At 38.0% G+C, this 18,826-nt stretch overlaps 1 pseudogene across 1 annotated transcript; it reads right to left on the bottom strand.

The window, feature by feature from the left end:
• Positions 1-532: 532 nt before the first annotated feature.
• LOC309665565 (calaxin-like) lies at positions 533-18,279 on the bottom strand (annotated as a pseudogene). The gene is made up of 6 exons (XR_014268469.1): positions 17,076-18,279; positions 8,729-8,884; positions 7,647-7,750; positions 5,022-5,161; positions 2,810-2,914; positions 533-589 (listed from the first exon to the last, which is right to left on the bottom strand). The product of XR_014268469.1 is annotated as a calaxin-like (transcript).
• Positions 18,280-18,826: the final 547 nt, after the last annotated feature.

The raw sequence follows: 18,826 nt of genomic DNA, 5'->3' as shown, positions 1-18,826 counted from the left end.
GGTATTTTTTTTAATGCACTCCTCTTTGTAATTTCATTCAACCTACTTGTCTCATATAGTTTCATCTTTTAAAATTAGTTTATCATGGACAAAATACATGCCAGCCAATTATGTCCCTTAAAAAAACTAAAACTTTTCCAGAAGTTCCAGCCAGTGACTTTGGTTACATCTTATTGGCTAGAACTGGGCCCGTGGCTGTTCCTCATAGAGGAGTCTAGAATGTTGAATGTTTGGGTTTCCAACTTCTGTGGTTGAGGAAGCAAGAGAAAAGAGGGTTGTGAATGGCTGATTCACAGTATTTGCCCCCAAATCTCAGGTTGTTGGTTAACTTAACAAATTAATTAATTAGTTTATCATTACTTATCATAGATGTTATTTTGATCCATACTTAATATTACAGAAATCATTCTTATTACCTCTCACACTGCAGTCACTGTATGTAAATTAATTGAAGCAAATATAGAAACTTTACAATATAAATATAGGCAACCAGGATCTGTTTCTGAATTTAATAATTTTGAGTAATTCACATTCAAAAACTAGAAGTCAGGATGTGTTGGAATGCCAGGGCTTCAAAATCAAGACAATTCTATAAAGCAAAAAAGTTAAACTATTAGAACAAAGCTAAAATTAGAAGCTTATATGCTTTAGTTAACTTCAAAGAGTAATTTACTTCATCTATGGCAGAAACAAATCAGTATTTGTAAATGCTAGACTTTTACCACTACTTTTAGCACATCCACATTTTTTTTCCTGTCAGTGGATCACATAATTGGAAATCCAAGTATGTCCAGGCTGTTTCTATTTTTTTTTTTTTTTTTTTTTTTTTTAACTGATAACAATAACCTGAGGAGGCCCATACCAAATGGTGTCTGTTTTTCTCCCTGTCCTTAAGGGCCTCTTGCCTAATGGATTGAATTTGAATATAAAGGTTAGGAAGTTCCACCTTCATTTATGACTTACTGATTCAAACTTGCTAGGAAGGCACTTAGTTGTGGATGGTATTAAAAGAAGCTGCAGGCAAGGTGTCTGTCTGGCTCTACTTCCTTGTGAGGTAATTAGATATATAGTTGACCCTTGAACAACGCGGGGTTAGGGTTGCTGACCCTCCACACAGTCAAAAATCCACATATAACTTTACAGTCTGCCCTCCATATCTGCTGTTCTGTATCCTCAGATTCAACCAACCATGGATTATGCAGTACTGTAGTATGTATTTATTGAAAAAGAAATCCACATACAAGTGAACCCTCACAGTTCAAACCCATCTTGTTCAAGGGTCAACTACACTTTTTGCTGCACTCTCAGTTAAAAAAATACATTAGTCATCTCAGCATAGAGTTGGAAAAAGCAAGTTGCTCTCTGGATCAGGCTTCTCAGATTTTAAGGTGCTGTGAATCTCCACCTTGTGGTCTTATTAAAATGCAGACTCTGATGGTGGCAGAGGTTGGTGGGTGGCAGAAATTGGAAGTTGTTTAATGGGTATAGAGTTTCAGTTGTGCAAGATGAGAAGAGTTCTCGAGATTGGTTGCACAATAGCATGAATGTACTTAACACTACTGAACTGTACACATAAAATTGGTTAAGAAGGTAAATGTTATGATAGGTGTATTTTACCACAATACAGCAGAAATTAGCACATTGTAAATCAACTATACTTCAATTAAAAAAAAAATTTCTCTGATAGCCCTAAAGGGAGGAGCTGCTAAGTGGGTTCTGTGTTCTTGAGTGGATTCCCCATCTGTGACTGTGTGAAGGCCAGCCGTCCTTGTCCCTGCCAACATACACAAAATTTGACCATAATGAGAGAAAAAATAAACCTTTCTTGTGTCAAGCACTTAAAAAAAAAAAAAAAACTCTGATTCAGCTGGTTTGAGGTGGGGTCCGAGATTCTGCATTTCTCACCAGTTCCTAGGTGATACCGTTGCGGCTGGTACACAGACTACACTTTGAGTAGTAAGGCTCTAGATAACTGGCTTACAGATGAACACTTGGGGAGCAGCTGAAGAACCCTTGGTGTTCCATCTGAACCTAAGTAGTTACTCCAATCCAGTCCATTATTCTAAACTCTTTCACCCATCAGGTTCCCAGACAAAATTAAAATGTGAGAATAAACGACAACGGGACAAGTTAGACGAGCTGAGATAGCTAAGGATAGCTTAACAGTATGCAAATTCATTCACAAAATCACCATCTAAATTACTGCAGAGAATAAAAAGTTTCTTCCTATATCACATGTTTGCAAAGCACAGTTGGTCAAAGGAAGAATTAAGAAAGGAAATGTTAATGAGTGAAATTAATTATCAGGCTGACTCTTCTGGCTCAGAAAACCTTTGTCATATCCATACTCGAAAATCCTTCATGAGCACAAATAAAATACTATAAAGTACTATACATGTCCAAAATTTTAAAAACTTAATTTATTCTCATTGTTTGACAACAAACAAGAGAAAAAGATGAAGTTTTCTCCAAGCAGTTTATGGTGGGTACTTGCTGAATCCACTCTGTATTTGCTGTTCTATCCCTTAAGCAAGCCACTATATCTAGGGGTTTTTTGGGGAAAATATTAACATACAGGAAATTAGGAATTGTGTATGGCTAAGGTGGTTACAAGCTCAAAAAAAGTCTTGAATATAATAAAATAGTCACTACTGTCTTGGGTCCCAAATGTTAGGATGGGGCCGAGATCTTCATGGTTGCCCAAACTTCAGTAGTGTGTTGAAGTCCTACAGAGGTAAGTGTCTAGCAAGTGTTTCTTTTCTGATCCTTTGAAATTTTCCCTCAACCAATTTGGCTGCTGGCACTGTACCTTTGCTTCTGGTAAACATGGTCCAAACACTTAAAACAAAAGTTTATCTTCTTTCACTGCTTTTTCAAAGTCTGCAAAAGATACCTTGCCATTGCTGTCATAATCCTGGAGAGGAGATAATTTCTTGATAAATGATAGAGTTTTAAATTTTGCATGGAAAATAACTGTCTAGAATAAAAGATTTTACCAAGTCAAACTGTAAGTTCGCACTTCTATAGGCACTACTTAACACAAATCAAAAGGTACTAATTTATGGAGGCCACTTACTTTGTTCCTATTAGTCTAATAGGCATACCTGGTATGAACTGAATGTCTCTCCCCACCTCCCAAGTTCATGTCTTAAAGCTCTAACCCCTGCAATATGATGCTATTTGGAGGTGGGGGACTTCGGGAGGTAAATCAGATTTAGATGAGGTTATGAAGGTAGGGCCCCATCATGTTATTAGTGTCTCTGTGAGTAGAGAAAGAAAGGCCAAAGCTCCCTCTCTGCCATGTGAGGACACATTGAGGAGGTGGCTGTCAGCAAGGCAGGAAGAGAGCCCTCAGTGAGGAAGTGAATCTGCTGGCACCTTAATCTTGGGCATCCCAGTTTCTAGAATTGTGAGAAATAAATTCCAGTTGTTTAAGCCAGCCAGTCTATGATACTTTGTTACAGCAGCCCAAGCAGGCTAAGATACCTGAATTACCTTAGACATACAAAACCCTATCCCTAACGGACTTATACCCTAATTGGGGAAATAAGACAGAAAATTAGAGGAAGCCCATTATAATACTTCTGTGATAAAATAAGTGCCAAAGATTCTTAAGCTTAATTTTTAGCTTTGTTTCTCAAAGGATCTCTTACTTGAGATAAGGATATAATGTAAAAAGTATAAAAGTGAAGTTGCTTAATAAGGAGAAAGGCACTGAGAGAACAGTAATAATTCAAGACGGACTAGGGTCATGAGAAGAAGCTTGCAGATTCCTGTTAGGCCGTTAAGGATGTTTGGGATCTAGATAGGTGGAGAGGTGTCAGGAGGAAATGCAGACGAATGGCCCAACGTGGATTATGACAGCAGGAATGCAAGTCAGGAAGAAGACAGACCAGCCTGGAAGGGAGTATTCATGACAGGGACTATGGAAGATTAAATCATGGAGGGAGCATGTGTGTAGATTATGAATACCTTTAACGGCTTAATCCAATTTGGATTTGATTTGACGGGTCCTTGTTTTTTCACTTCTGGGCATAACTAAATCAGGGTTGCTGAGAGTCTAGTTTAAAGAAAGGTTTGAATAATTTTCAGAAAAAGATTCACTCCATAACATTTTCTTTCAAAAAAGAAGGGGGTGGGTGTGGTAGTGGGAAGCATACTGTCACTCAAGAAGTCTACCCTCAGCCCTAGCTGTGGCTCTTGAGTATTTCTAATGGAAGAGGACACCCTGAAGTCTGTGTTAGCTGAATCTGAGACTCGGCAGACCTCATCATCTGTTACTTTCCTGAGCTCCAAAGTAATGGAGGTGAGCGGAGCCCGGGCCGCCTTAGAGTCATAAACCTTCACTGGTATCCAGTTTAGGGTCACAGTAAGAAAAAGAGAGAAATCACTATGTCCATAATAAAGAGGTATTATTAGTTTCATTGAAAGATGAATTCTGCACCTCATTTTCTATCATGACCTTGTATAAACCTATCTGCACTTCAGTTTTCTCATCTGCAAAGTAGAGATAATGATTTCTACTTCATAGGGTTGTTTTGAGGATAAAATGAGTTCATATATTAAAGTTCTGTGATAGGCTTGGCATATAGTAAGCAATTTATAAGGGACAACTATTTTTATTATTGTTATTACTTTATAATGAGTGTTTAGATGGATTAGAGAGCAAAAGTCATGAAGACAGACTACATTTGCACCCAATTTTAAAAGAACTGAATCTGTCACCCCACTTCCCAAATAATGAGGTTTTACTGATAGTAAAATATTTTAAAATAATAAAATTAACATTCATTTAATGTAGTGATACATTTAATCACCCAGGCAGGCATTCCATACATATTTTTTAAGTAGCCACTATCAGCCAGGCACTGTTTTAGGCAATGGATAGAGCAGAGAACAAACTCCTGCCCTCATAATGGTTACATTCATTACATAGGGAAATAAATCATTTCTTCATCTTTAGCTTTATCTAACATCCATTTGATTAGATATAATGAATTACAGGTTTTTTTTATTCTTACCATTTTCTTCAGTGTTATATCCACCAACTCGTTTATTCCTTCATCAGTCTCTTCTTCAGGTGACTGTTGGTATAGACTGTTCAACATTTTCTCTCGAGAAATGTAACCATCACCATTGAAATAATAAACTTCAAAACAGACTTTTTAAAGCATACGAAATTTAAAGACTTGGATAAGAACAGTTAAAATGTCATTAGTTTTCTCCTTAGTTATTTCAATATGTAATTAAAGAAGGATAAAAACAATTTATACAACCTACATTCTACATAGTAGAGGAATTTTATAAATCTTTCCACAAGATTAAATATCCCTGGGGATATGAAAAGAAAGACTTTACACATACATATATAGTGTATATATATATATGCACACATATACATATGTGTGTGTATCTTAATGTTATAATTTCCTTCTTACATAGAGTGCAAAAACTAGTGTGTACACTTCACTATTATCATTGACAAAGAACATTTTTCAGTATATTTGGGTAGTGAGTCTGTCATCTCCTTGGGGCCTACCCATCTGCACTATCCAAAATGATCCATCTCTCCCTAGAGAGTGATTTCCACAACTTCCATTGCAGTGTGTAAGCACTACTACAGTTCATTCATTCATCACACAAATGACCTTACTCAGGTCCTGGGAATATAACAGTGAAGGAGTTCTTGTGGAGTTTGTAATCTAGTTAAATGTTTTAGGACAGGAAGGAAGGGAGGGAGGGAGGGAGAGAGAGAGAGGGAGAGAGAGCGGGAGAAAGATAGGAAGGGACGAAGGGTGGGGGGAGAAAAAGAACCAGGTATAAAATTCCAAAGTATCAGATTAATTCTGTCTTTTGTTGCATTTCTCCAATATATAGCATATATGAGTTTGTGACACAACCCTACTAGAAGTAGTATTTTCCCCAAATTAACATATCTTGAAATGTACATGAAACATTTTTAGGAAGTGGGATTAGAGGAGGAAAAATTTCTTGATAGTGTGATGCTATTCAATCATGTCTAGCTGCATTGTGTCACGACCACTTTCACAAGAATTTACAACCACGAAACTTAACTTTTCATTTCTCAGTGAGACTTTTGTATAAGAACACTGCAACTATAAGAAACTTAAGTGACAACTATATATACGTGTTATCCCGTGAAAAATTAGATTGGAGAAAAGTGGGGGGAAAAAAGCACATAATGTTGTAAGGAAAAAAAAAGAATTACATAATGTTGTATGCCAATTATACTTCAATTTAAAAAAGCAAAAAAGAAAAAAGAAAAGAAAAAAAGGAAAACCCCCCCACAAAACAGAGAAACAAAAAAGTCATAAATGTCAAGCAAAGTTGGTGAGTTTTTAAAATGTTGCTATCATTTTTGAAACGTGTGTTTAATTTAGAGATCTTCTTTTGAACATCCCAAATCCAAATTCAAGTGGAAGAACACGAAGAGATAAAAATTTGCTTATATACTCAGAACTCTGCAGTCTTTTCTTAAGTAATTTGACACTTTAAGCAATTTGCTCCCTTCAAAACTGCTACTTAAAATTGTTCCTATTCTCTTTCCAGGGTTTCACACCCCAAATCCTGGCACAGGAGGTGTAAAACACAGAAAATATTCATCACTGTAATGGTAAGGGTGAGGTGAGGCCAGAGCTGTTCCTACAAAATTGTGAACTGGGAGATCTTTGTCTTTGGAATCCCTGGTCCATTTCTGTAGGAAACTCCCTTTATAACCCTCCTTCCTTTGGGCTTTCACTGTCTCAGCCTTCTTCCCTCTCTTTATTCATCTACACTTACTCTACACTAGAGTATTGATGTCTGAGGGTTGTGTGTTTTATCTTGTTTTGTGTCAATCCCTCACATTTTCTCTGATGGAATGACAAGGAATAGCCATATGCTGCCCCATATTCAAAGCCATTTCCTGCTGAGCCCAGAGGCAGCCCCAGAAACCTCAGCCTTGCCAGCTGATCAGAGTTGGCACATGTCCTGAAATTCAGTTGCTGTCCTTTGCCTGGGCCTTAAGCCGAAGAGCCGTCCTGGTGACACTGGGGTATTACAGAACTAGTGAAGGAAGTGTTTGGAGACTCCGGATCTAGGGACTCTCCTATAAAATAGGCCACCCATTTCATCTGTTTTTTGTTTTTGTTTTTTAACTCTCATGAATTATTTTTGCAAGGGCGATATAGAGAACAATGAATTTATATTTTAAAAAAATATTTAGGAACTTCCCTGGTGGCGCAGTGGTTGAGGGTCTGCCTGCCAATGCAGGGGACACGGGTTCGAGCCCTGGTCCGGGAGGATCCCACATGCCGCAGAGCAACTAAGTCCGTGCGCCACAATTACTGAGCCTGCGCTCTAGAGCCCACCAGCCACAACTACTGAGACCGTGTGTCACAACTGAAGCCCACGTGCCTAGAGCCCGTGCCCCGCAACAAAGAGAGACCACCGCAATGAGAAACCCGCGTACAACAGTGAAGAGTGGCCCGCGCTTGCCACAACTAGAGAAAGCCCGCGAGCAGCAACGAAGACCCAACGCAGCCAAAAATAAATAAATAAATAAATATATGTATATATTTAAGGATTAACTAAATACAAATTTGACAATATATATTACTAAGTTAATAATAACATAGAAATCTTACACTTCAGCTTTTCTTCAAAAGTCCCCGAAGAAACACTGATAATCCTTTAACACACTCTTTCACATTTATGCAGTTATCATTGTCTTTGTCAAATACAAAAAATACTGAAGGAAAAAGAACATGTAAGTGTATTGTAATTTATAGCTATTTTATAATTCAAGGGTATTATGAAGAGATTAAAAAAATCTTTCCTCCCAAATTGAGGGGAAAAAAAGTTTTTGACACAGTCTTTCTTGAAAGAGTCAAAATTACTGGAAATGTATTTCCAACAGATTTTTATAGAAAGAAGCCATTCTCCTCCATGGTCAATTATGAGCTTCACTTGTGATGTTCTGTACAGTTACTATCAGCAAAAAAAGACCAACAGTAGAGATAATCAATGTGATAATTTTTATTCTAAAAAGAGTGGCAAAATCCTGTTCTAAAGAATTTGTATAATACCTAAATTACCAAAATAACACATTATTTTTAAAATTACTAGTGAAATCTTAGAATTATCCTATAAAATATTACTGACTCTTTTGGGGGTGATGGATATATTAATTATTTTCATTATGGTTATGGTTTCAATGGTGTATACATACATCAGGACATATCAAATTGAACACTAAAAATCTGTTAGTGAGACTGACTGGATCACATTAAATTTCCTATTCTGAAAATAAAATTGTTTCTTTGATTTTTTTCAATATAATGAGTAATTTTCATTTTTTTTGTGAAGAAGTAAATAATTCACATGTCTACACAGCATATGACTCCAAAGACAATTGAAACCACAAGCTTATCTTTTTAAAAAAACCAATACTGCTAGCTTATTTAGGTCATTACTGGTTCTTTCTCAAAGTGGTATAGCTGTGAAATATGAAATTCTGAGTGAGTTTATATTAAAAACCATCCTCACAATCAAATCAAATTTACTGTTTTAAATTGGTAGCAGTACCAGAATTGTCTTTCTAATTTTGGTATTAAAAAAATGCAAAGTCTTTGGTGAAAACTTGCCATGTATTAACATATATATATAAATAAATATATACATATTTGCCATCTCAGCTTGGCCCATTTCAGTCTCCATGACTTCTTACCCCTATTCATTAGCATATCATCAGTCATTCCAAATATGCTGTGCAGGATGGCTCGAAATGTGTTATGATCTAGTCCAGTGTTATCAAGTCTTATATCAGCTCTTTCCACCAAGCTGTGAAAAATTCTTATGAGACACTCTACTTCACTTTTTTTTACTGTAAAATGAAAATACAAATAAATACAACTTAGATTTAACCATTGAGTTCTCCAACCCAATTAAATATATTTTACTAAGCAGCTATTTTGTTCCTATGAGTCTAGATGCTCTAGTGATTTAAAAAAGTGTGACAGGGACTTCCTTGGTGGCGCAGTGGTTAAGAATCCGCCTGCCAATGCAGGGGACACGGGTTCGATCCCTGCTCTGGAAAGATCCCACATGCCGCAGAGCAACTAAGCCGTGCGCCACAACTACTGAGCCTGTGTGCCACAACTACTGAAGCCCGCGCACCTAGAGCTCGTGCTCCGCAACGAGAAGCCACTGCAATGAGAAGCCTGCACACTGCAACGGAGTAGCCCCTGCTCACCACAGCTAGAGAAAGCCCGCGCAGCAATGAAGACCCAACGCAGCCAAAAAAAAGTATGACATGGACTTGCTACTTAAGAGCTCACACAATCAAGATAGGCTTTACTCAGAACCCTCATAAGACAGTATATAAATAAATTATGTGGTATAACACTCACCACTATAGACATATAAAGAGCAATCAGTATGGGAAAGAAGAGTTGTGCTTTTTTCATGGGAGTAGACTTCGAAATGGGCCTTGAAGAATGCATAGTATTTATACAGGAAGGAATGTATTGAAGGTGGTAAAGAAGTGGAGACTTCCAGGAAGAGGAATAACATGAGTAAAGGGAAGAGGAAGAATTGGGGTTGAGGTAGAACATGTTTTATTGGGAGCACAGCAAGTTGGGAAGAAGTGTAAAGCAAGATTGAAGAGGACAGGCTGATGGTAGAGGGCCTTGAATACCTAGTCAGAGGATTAACATTTATTTTACTGGAGCAGGGTTTCTCATGGTGTCATCTTTGGACCCTCTGCGTGAAAATCATCCCCCCTCATGGCTTGTTAAATACTTGTTAAATATGCAGATTATCAGGCCTTGCCCCAGATCTTCTAAATCAGAATTGCTAACAGTGGGCCTAGGGGTTAGCTTTGAAACAAGAGCTCAGCTGATTCTTCTATGCTCTAAGGGCTGAGAAGTGGTTTAAGAAACACATCTGGCGAAGTTGTATTGAAGGGGAAAACTGGAAGCATAGAAGCCAGGCTTGGAGTGATAGGGCTTTGGCTAGGGAGGTGGAAATGAAGCCAGAAAGCAGGTAGGGAGCCTGAGATGCTGCTTAAGCAGCACACAGTGATTCTAACGCAGTCAGGACGGAAAACGAAGGGATTAGGCTTCGTGGCTCGGCTGGACTTAAGTATCTGGGTTCCACTTCCATTTCTTGTCCTATATAGCTGACTTAGGACAATTCAGCTTGTTTGTGCCTCAAGTCCTCACCTATAAAATTTGGGTACTATCCTAGATGATCTCTGAGATTCCTTCAGGTTCTAAAAGTCTGATTCTATGAATTAAAGATTATTTGAGAGAACTAAAAGAGTTAGGAGGGAAAGCTGGTTACTATTACTATTTTTTCGCTTCCTTTTCCTCCCTCCCTCTTTTTTTTTTTTTGGCAGGGGGGAGGTGGGGGCAAAGACATATTTTTAGATTTTTTCTTTGAGATGATTTCAAGTTACCCAACCGAAACCAATGAGAACCCCTAGCAAATATGCAGTTTACATTAGGGTTTCTAATGTGGTCAGAGAATGACTTGGCTCTTAGAGTAATGGTTGATAAATCTATAGAATAAGCGATTACAAAGGTACCTAGTAATATTATTTTATGAACTGAATTAGATTCTCAGGCTTCACACATAGCTCCAAATTTGACATAAAGGTCATTTTTATCCATCGAATAAGCGTTTATTAAGGGCTTGCCATGAACCGGGCAATGAATACACCATGGTTCCTGCCCTCAAAGTTATTACACTTTGGTCAAGAGACAAAGTGCAATAAAGTATCACAAACACTATGCTTGATGGTGTTTGGTAGTGACCCAAAGAAAGGCATCATCAACGGGGGGGAGGCAATAAGAAATTAAAGAAGGGGCTCCAGGAAGAAGTGTCACTTGAGCTAAAGCCATCAAAGGAGTAAGCATTTGCTAGAGGAGGCAGCTTGAAGGCAGGGAGGCATGTTCGGAGAGCCACAAAGTTTGGTGTGGCCAGGTGGCAGAACTGTTTGACTTTACTAGGGGCTTACTGAAGAATTTTGGCTGGCAAGTTAACAGGATCAGATTTGCATTTAAGGAAGATCACTTTGGCAGTAGATTCTTGAAACTACCTTACGAATGGTGAATCCAGATGGGACAGGTTGTATTTTCCCAAAGACGATTTTAACAACCTATCCCATCTCATATGCTCTTCTTACAATAGACTTTTGATACCCCTCCTTTAGAAAGATGGGGTTTGTGTCGCCTCCACTTGAAACCAGGAGGATTTTTGACCATTTTAACCAAGAGTATGGTGGAAATAAAGCAATGTGACTTTTCAAGACTTGGTCATAGAACGGGGTGCTCTGAGGACAAAAACTTGGAAAGTGTTTTTTTTTTCTTTTATGGAATATGAAGAAAAAAGAACCTCAGGTGTGGACACACTGTATGGAGTGCATAGTATATTAATGCTTTCCTGAAACTAGTCCTGTTCAACTCTGATGGAGAATCAACATCTGAGTGCAACAGCATTGTGAAAATGGATCCCCGAAGAAAGCGAGGTTTCAGCATCAGCAGCTGCTCTGAAATACTGACAAGTCATCGAACAAAACAATCAAGGATTTTAGACACAATCTGCAGAAGCTAGTAAATTTTTCTGAGTTTTATCCATACAGCTCACATTTCATTATATCTGAAGACCTTACACATGTGGTCAAGGAACCACTGTAAATGATACTTGAGAAATTGTGGGTAATGAGAATGGTGTTGATATGTTAAGAGATTTGCCCATGTAATTTATTAAACTTTTTAGTTTGGAATAATTTTAATTTACATAAGAGATGCAGTAGTAGGGTTCTTCGCTGTTTCTCCCTGTTAACATCTTATGTTAACACCATAACCATGGTGCATTTGTCAAAACTAAAACACTAACGTTGGCACATTATTATTAACTAAATTACAGATTTTACCAGTTTTTCCACTCTTTTTTTTTTTTTTGTTCTAGGATCCTATCCAGGATCCATTTGGTTGTCATGTCTCCACCAACCTGTGAATTTTCAGTCTTAATCCTTTTTATGACCTTGACACTTCTTATTTTGCATAAGTTCCTCAATTTAGGTTCGCCTAACGTCTTCCTCATGATTAGACTGTGTTTTGGGGAAGAATACAAGTGTTCTTGTCATGTATCAGGAGATACGCAGTATTATCAATAACATGACCTATCACTGCTGATAACCTCGATCACTCGGTTAAGTGAGTCTACAGGTTTCTCCACTGAATCTATTGATACTACTTTCCCTTTCCATAATCTATTCTTTAGAAGCCAGTCTCTCAAGGTAAAGGGAATTAAGCTCCACTTCTTAGGAAAGGAGTATTTATACTATTAATTTATTCTAAGGAAGAGTTGTCTCTTTTCCATTTATTTATTCAATTCTTTCAGTATGTAGTCACATGTATTTATTTTAGACCAATACTGTGCTACTAATTTTGCTGCCCAAATTGTTTCAGCTTTGGCCATTGGGAGTTTTCAAGTTGACTCCTGTCTCTTTCACATACGTTCATCCTTTTGCTTTTGCAACACTGCCTTGCTTTCTGGCACTACTTGCCAGGCTCATCTTGTATTATCCCTGTGTGAGAAAACAGGAAACAAAAATAGGTCTCTGCCCTTGGTTCCTGGCACAGAGCTCCTAAATCCCTTAGCCATTTCCTTGTTGATAGCAATGTCTTTTGTTCTAATGAGGTGACTTGTTGGTTGTTCCTGGACAGGAGCTGGTCACCAGAAAAACCAAGCTATGTTCAAAAGCTTGGAACTTTTAGTCCTGCCCACACCCCTTCTCCAGAGGGGGGCTGGAAATTGAGTTAATGATCTATCATGCCTATGTGATAAAGCCTCCATAAAAATCCCCAAAGAATGGGGTTCGGGGAGCTTCTGGGTTGGTGACCACACAAAGGTGCCTGGAGAGAGCCTGGAAACTACACCCCTTACCACATACCTTGCCCTATGCATCTCTTCCATCTGGCCATTCCCAATTATATACTTTTATAATAAATTGGTAATCTAGAGAGTAAACTGCTTTCCTGAGTTCCGTGAGCTGCTCCAGCAAACTAATTGAACACAAGGAGGGGGTCGTGGGAACCTCTGATTGATAGCCAGTTGGTCAGAAGCACAGGTAATAACCTGGACTTGTGATTGGCATCTGGTGAGGAGCAGTCTTGTAGGACTGAACTCTTAACCTGTAGAATCTGACGCTCTCCAGGTAGTGTCAGAATTGAGTTAAATTGTAGGGACACCCAGCTAATGTCACAGAGAACTGTTTGCTGGGAGAAACCTCCACACAGTTGGAGAACTGAGTACGGTAGTAGTGTTAAAGAAAAGCAGGAGTAGTGTTAGGTTTTTCCTTTATGCTCTGTTCAGCTATTTTTTCAAGGAAATCTGGTTATTTTATTAGAGTTTGGTATTTAGAAACCAAGGTCTAGTCACTGGGTATGCTAATCACTATTGGGGTGCTAATATTTCTAAGCCTGTTTAGCAGACATAGGTAGGAAATATGTATGTACACTAACCTATGTATGCACACATCGTGGCCCATGTTAGGTCTCACAAATACAGAAAAAGCCAAATACTGGACTAGTGGGACCTTAGGTGGTCCTGGGCTGAGTCCTAAAAGAGATGATCAGTTGTATTAAAAACTCATGAGCGCTCAGAAAAGACAGGCTCATGAATTCACAAGGTCAAATCATACTACATTTAACTATTTCCTCCACTTGATAAGAATGGATCACAGAAATGCAGTTCACAAAATACTTGGGATTTTAGCAAAATCTCTTATTCTTATGTTAATATCTATTCAGTAACCAGTAGTGCCTAGTACAGTGGAAGGCTCTCGATACACGTTTGCTAAATAAATGATAAGCAATCACTTGTAAACTGGAGAAGTTAAGGAATATGCTGGATGAGAGTCAAGCTCCAGAGTAACCTTGAGATGCCAAAATGATCAGTTGAATCAAACCACATGAAATTACTAGGAATAATTTTAAAATTCTTCTCTTATCTTTAAAAAAGTTCATTAATGTACCTACGTATAAAAATGACAATCGGGCTTCCCTGGTGGCGCAGTGGTTGAGAATCTGCCTGCCAATGCAGGGGACACGGGTTCGAGCCCTGGTCTGGGAAGATCCCACATGCCGCAGAGCAACTAGGCCCGTGAGCCACAACTACTGAGCCTGCGCGTCTGGAGCTTGTGCTCCGCAACAAGAGAGGCCACAACAGTGAGAGGCCTGCGCACCACGATGAAGAATGGCCCCCACTTGCCGCAACTAGAGAAAGCCCTCGCACAGAAACGAAGACCCAACACAGCCATAAATAAATAAATAAATAAATAAATAAATAAATAAATAAAAGATAGCCAAAACTCAAAAATGAAGTGGCCTTAAAAAAAAAAAAAATGACAATCTGTGTTTAAAAGACTGGGTCAATTCCCAACTCACCATCAATCAAACTGGGACTGACATTTGGCTGACAGAGCTGAAGTTTCAAGTGGAAAAGACAATTCTGATCAGGTCCCTCAAACTTCAGTGTCTAAGAACACACAGAGCTAACAATCTGGACGCCTGGCCCCACCTCCAGAGATTTTTTTTTTTTTTACTATACGAAGGGTGGTACTCCGGGATCTACATCTTCAATATAAACCTTTAGGTGATTCTGATGGTGGAAATACTCCTACCACACTACAAATAAGAGGTACGTGGCCAGTGTCAACTACAGAATTTGTGGGCCCAATGCAAAATGAAAATGCAGGCCCCTTATTAAAAAAATTAAGTCAGTGTTAGCAGAGCACTAAACTAAGCATGGGGCCCTATGAGAACACACAGGTTACACACACCATGAAGCCATGTACTATACCCTGAGGTTAAGTATCTGCCTCTCCCACCAGATTAGGGCTATTATTTGGAAAAGGAAATAGAGATTTATTTGCATGACTCCAGAGCAGCAATGTCTAATAGAACTTTCTGAGATGATGGAAATATTCTGTATCTGTGCTGTCCAATTTGGTAGCCACAACCCACATGTGGCTGCTAAGCCCTGAAAAATGGCTTGTGTGACCAAAACTGGATTTTAAGTTCTACCTAATTTTAATTTACATTTAAATAGTCAAATGTAGCTACTGGACTGAGGATAAACCGGCTGAGGATCTGAGAGGAGAGTATGCAATGGTAGTGGCTTGGACTGAAAGAGGCCATGTGGCACATGAGGGACTAACAAGAAGCTCCAAAGCAAAGCCCAGGAAAAATCACTTCAACTTTCTGCCACATAGAGCAATTATTAGAACTTTGTACACCAAGAGAAATAAAGACAGTCCCTTCTTGGGAAGGTCAAGGCAGCACTAGCTTTTTAGTCCTTCCCTCTCCTACCCATTAATAACCAAATTCTAGTCATGAGAGGACCAGTGTCTATCCTGGTCTCAACTGGAAGGACTCAAGAACTAAACTGATTTGAACAAATTTTAATTTTCCCCTTACTATGCAAAAGCACTGTACAGAAAGACCATGAGGGACTATAATGCTGATCAGTAGGATTAATTTGAAAAATAAAGACTGAGTGCAGACTCTGCATCAGACTAGCTTGGCCTCAACGAGAAAAGTCCACTAACTGTTAACTTTAGACAAACAATCTAAGATGAGGTTTCCTCACCTGAAAACATGGATAACATCCCCTACCTCACTGGGTTTGTTCTGAGAATAAAGATGATGAACATAAACCATTTTGCACTGTCTTGCCAATGAAGAGCTCAATAAACATCAGCTGTTAGAAATCTAGTCATCTGGCTATACTGGTGAATAGCTATGTTTCGGTATTTAGCGCCTGAACTTTCAACAATAACTTAAGAATCAGTAAGTGTCAAAAACTTTGGAAAAAGAAAGGAATGCAACTTATTCCTTTTTTCAAACAGCTATAAGTTATCTTCTTTGTAGAAGACTATAAGGGATATGGGTCTGATCAAGTATTACATACTTATATCTACAGACTATTTCAGAAACTGCTTTCAAATAACAAATAACGGTATTAAACACACATATGGGCAGCAGACACTGCTAAAAATAATTTCATTAGGATGGGGAGAGGAGTCAGATTTTTAAAGCATGCAAAATTTCCTTTTGAATGTTATAAAACTCAGGCTGTTAAGAAAGTAGCACATGACAGCAGGCATTTCTTACTATATTCAATATTGTCTAAATCTGCCGGATGGATTTGAAAGGGTAGTATAACAGCAGGATGGGAAAACAGGGACCAGAAGTGCTTGAGGAGCTTAGATCATTTAAAATCCAACTGAGAAAAGAAAAAACTGAATTATGTCCACCATGAGATTCTCAGACAAGGTGGTGACTACCCTGCCAAGGTCACACAATGGAAAATGGAAGCACCCAATAACGAGGCTGTAAAGCCGGCTGAAATAAAAGTAATTTCCTTAAAGTATAAAAACAAATTCTTAGAATTATCAGTCAGGATTGCTTGTGGCCATGCTTGAGAAACAAAAATTCACAAGATTACTTTTTAAGGTCCGGCAGGGCAAGGAATCCTAAAAAAATCTGTTAAATTAGCTTAGGTTTAATAAACACTTGGCATGTGCAAAAGCACCATGATATTTCCTCAACATTTAAAGTATCTTACGTATCTCTATCAGGACTGTGAAGTACAGCAATCATCTGCCTCTATGGCTTTTGTGCCAGAGAACTCAGGGAAGTTGTCAAAGTACACCTTTATACTTTGAAATCTCTGGTTAAATTTCAGACCATTAATAAAATCAGTACTTGGTTGGCTGATAATCCTTTAGCATTTATGATGTCATGTAAATTCTCAAGCTAGTCTTCCCACGTATGCAATATATTTTAGGACACCTGATGATTAAAATATTTTCAGTGTTAAGTGCAGGGATAATCATTCACTTGCTGTTTTTTTTAAATGGCCAAAATATTAGATAGAAAATAGAGCAACCCTACTTCTGGGGTTACAAAGCACTCGTTAATGTCCAACTAGTATGTCTACCAACGTTTCTATTTGATTGAATGATGTGTTCAGGCAGTGTTGGATATCTGGTCAGTACTTACAGCTCTTGACAGTATTACTGATGGGATTCCACCAGTTTCTTCAGAATCTTCTGGTCCATGTCAAGTGTGGCTTCAACACAATGCAGACTTCTCAGATAGCCTAGTTCCAAGCCTGGGCGTCCTGGGTTGCCACTGACTCCACAGTGCACCACTCCATACCCAGCACAGAACGTGACCATGGCAACATTCCAGCAACCAAACACTGAAGGTTCTCAAGTAATTGGAAAAATATGCAACAATGATTGTTACCACTCAGTGTAACAGCAGTGATTTCATTAATGATGTGATCTGAAATATTACAGCCAATTCCAACATTTATCTCTTCTTTGGGGTTACACACCACTTAAAGTGGTATTTTATATTATTGCCACTTATATTTCTTGAGCACAAATTCTAGAGTTGAAAATGTTTACAGATGAACACATAATAACTAAGTAAAGACTATAAAGACCTGATTCTTTAAGTAGAAATAAAATAACCTCCCAGGCTACAAAGAGCTCCTTCAAAGGTTATAATAACCTCCTTTGAAAACTCTAACCAAGCACGTTCTCATAATAAGCAAACAGAGGCCTCAATCTGGGAGCTTCTAGAGAAACGTAAAACCCCTCACTTTTACCCCTCCAACTTATCTGACTGACTGGTTAGGAAAACATGGTATGATTATGCCAAAGCTGGCCAAGATGGCAACTGTTCTCATATCCATTGTCAAATCCTGGTATAAAGAACAAACATCTTCTTGTGTACGTCTGTTGGCCTTCACTGTGGCAAGGCAAAAAAAAAAGTACTAAAATGATTTTTAGAATTTAGGACACTGTACTAAATTTTAAATAACACATAAGAACAAATTTTAAAATAAGGCAAATACAACTGGGAAAAAACAAAACAAAGTTCCCCCAAACGTTTAAGGAAATACCAAACATTCATAGATTTTAAGTTGAAAACTGACAATTTTTAGTAACTGTTCTTAGTGGCTAGTCTATTGTTCTCTGTAAAATTAAAGAAAATTAGGAAATAGGCTTTTAACACATCTTGACTGGAGGAATACGAATCTATACTCTGGATAAAATAAATTCAAGACACTCTTAGGGTATTTAAAATACCTAAATATACTAAGGGCAACCCAAGGAATCCAAAACAACCAGAAAAAGGTAGCACCAGGTATAAATACAATTTTTCTACTCAGACATTCATCAATTTTGTTGCAGTTACCCTGGCATCATTATCCAAATAACATGCTTTGTGTTTATAAAATTAGTATATAATTATTCAAGTAAAAGGGTGGTTTGGTGGAGAAAGAGATGTTATTAACTTGCACATAATATCACCTGGTCAAATTTTCTTTGTATACCTTATTAGAAAACTGTTAAGGCTACCACAAGAATAATGATGAAAAAGGTGTTTCCCAGGCAGTCAACACAACCTGGAAAGAATACAATTTTTGCCAAATCACCTTCTTTTCCAGTTTAATAAAATGAACTGCTGCTTCCAGTGGGACATAATCATCATATACTGGACCAGTCTGCAAAGGTACACTTTTATGTCATGGCAAAACTGATCAACAGATAACCTGATAACCTTATCTTTTAGCATTTTCACGAACAATTCCGAGAAACTTCTTTTTGGATAAAAAATGTCTCCCAAACTTGCTGTGTACTCAAGAGCTTATAGATTTCTTTTATTAGGAAAGATTATGAAGCTTTAAGCATAAAATTTAGGAAAATTTACCAAGAAATGTATTATATTTTATGGCT

This window comes from Balaenoptera physalus (assembly GCF_965194825.1).
Source record: "Balaenoptera physalus genome assembly, chromosome: 8".
NCBI lineage: Eukaryota > Metazoa > Chordata > Mammalia > Artiodactyla > Balaenopteridae > Balaenoptera > Balaenoptera physalus.
This window is presented reverse-complemented; position numbering and strand designations above follow the sequence as displayed.